The sequence below is a fragment of the Eurosta solidaginis genome, chromosome X (genome assembly GCF_040869045.1).
Source record: "Eurosta solidaginis isolate ZX-2024a chromosome X, ASM4086904v1, whole genome shotgun sequence".
Lineage (NCBI taxonomy): Eukaryota > Metazoa > Arthropoda > Insecta > Diptera > Tephritidae > Eurosta > Eurosta solidaginis.
In genome coordinates, this window is record NC_090324.1 from 159,283,286 (window position 1) to 159,285,728 (window position 2,443).

Here is a 2,443-nt window from a genome sequence, read left to right on the forward strand (position 1 = left end):
TCACGTCCGCCTTCTTGTTCTGGACGCCGGTATAGCGAATGGTGAAAACTGATGGCAAACTGATATAGGGGCATGAAACAAAATGGGCTGTGCAATTGGTAATAATTTAAACCTAGCAACATATGTTTGTATGTTGTAATTTGCTTCGAATATTAAGTGAACTGAAAATATAATATTGGTTATGATTTACAATATGTTTTAGCAATAGCTTCAAGCAAAATTGTCACTAAAAAACAATCAAAGACATAAATGCTGGTAACAATATCCAGCATTTGGCACATACACGCAAAAATTTCCTATTGCTTTCCTATATGCACTTAATTAACTCAAAACTAAATATGCTAAACTTTCTGGAATCAAAGTTGCACTAATCCATATTTATATCTTCCACCTTAGTACTGGTGCTTATGCCGCCAACGATTTGTGGCATTTTCAATATATGAAAAGTATTGGAGGATATATATTTTAAAAGGAATTGGGGAAATTCAGAATTTAATCACCTACGTGCTTAGGGTAGGTGGAAGATGAAGAGCGTGTACGTATACAAATGCGAACACAGAGGACTATACGGGCATCTACATTAGCAGTAATTCAAACTTACCCTCACCCTCCTTTTTGTTCATTGATTAATAGATCCGTTTTGTTAATGTATGTGTAACTCGTTCCACCACCAGATAAATTCGGTACTTCCTGATCCACGATTTCATAAATCTTCATTCGTTTTCATAACGTCCGCAATGAATTGTGGATGCACATAAGCGTCACGTATTTTATAATGAATTATGACACCTAATTTTATTGAAAAGGAAATATGAGGTTTTCCATCGCACATATTCATTTATGTAAATACGTTTATATCGTCTATGAAAGCTCAAACCACATATAAAACGTTTTCCACTCGAGAGGGGTTGGTTGGAGCTTTCGCCGACGATATTTTAAGACTACAAATTATACTACCAATGAGCTCCTGTTAATGAAGTTGGTAGAGAAACCACATTTTGATTACATGAATTCTGGGCAGACGCTGCGGCAACATTGCCCGGCAATTGTCCTGAACTTGTGTATACCAACGTAGTTATGTGCTGGTGGCAGTTGTTGGGACTGTGACATGTGTGGTGAAATATTTGCACTGCCTGACTAACCAGCAGCACCATACAACAAGTGTGGATTCGGTGTACCTTGATAGCCCAGGCCAGGCATTGAACCTGACATACTGCGCAGCAAAGTAACATATTGTCGCCGATTTAAGTAATGAAATATCATCACATTTTGAGACTAGACGCGTACTCCATTCCTTAAATAAGGCCATGTGATAGCAGTAAATGTTTTGCGGCATTAAACTTTGCCCAGCAAATTTACGTGCTCCAACCACAATTTCATGAGCACGATTATCATTTTCTTTGGTTCATTGTAAGCGTTCAATTATATCGCTTAAATCGCGTTTAATGGGTATATAATGTTTGAACGCCGTCAACTTGCTTGAAAAATGTTCATAGAAGTTCGATCCTTGTTTCAATGCCAACGAATCACTTGCCAGCAAATACGGAAAACGATATGCAGCAACAACGCCATCCAAATTTAACTGATATTTGTACCGAAAGAATTCCACGATACATGCGGCACCTTTGGTTCATACTTATCTTCCTCATCGCGAAAGAAGAAGAAATTTGTTAGCGAGGCATTGATCAGGTCGGGATGCTTTCGAAAGAACTCAACCAATTCGAGTCTTTCGCGACGTGAATCTCTACCACGCCAAAATGCTTTATTCTCCTTTCGCTCCAAAGGATATTCGCCGTTTTGCACCGACAACATATCCAAAGTAACACGTCCCATATTCTCTACTGTCGATTCGGTTATATCGTATGTTGGTAGTGCACGTTTTATAAACTCAAATACATAAGCAAATGAAGGTGCGTTGAAATAGTGATAAGTTATGCTTTGCTCCTCACCAATACCGTGGTTTGTTATGTACTCGTAAACATTAATCAAAGTTTTTAATCATATTTTCATCCATATCGTTTGTAACCCATTCCTTTGGAAAAGCACAGAGGTCTTTCTAACCATATAGTCATCACTGCAAAATTTTTTCCTAGTTCAAAGCAGTCGGAAAAACATGATTCACGTATTATAAAAATGGGAGCTCTGAAAATAGTTTCGCCGCAAGGGGATTTCTCATTAGTTTTAGTATTTGAGTTGTGAGTTCACGGAAATGCAAAGAAAATGCTTTAGGATTGCCGCTAAAAATCGCTTAAATAATATATATAACATTGGCAATATTATTACAAAGGAGTCCAAGCCGATCTATTGTGTAATTTCCCCTTTCAATTTGACTTCTTAAACCATCATGCTGTTTTGGAGGTACTTCGAACAAATTTTCCCGAAGTTTTAGTTTTTTTTCATATTCATTAAACTTTTCCATTTGACTTTTGTTGTTATTGCCATT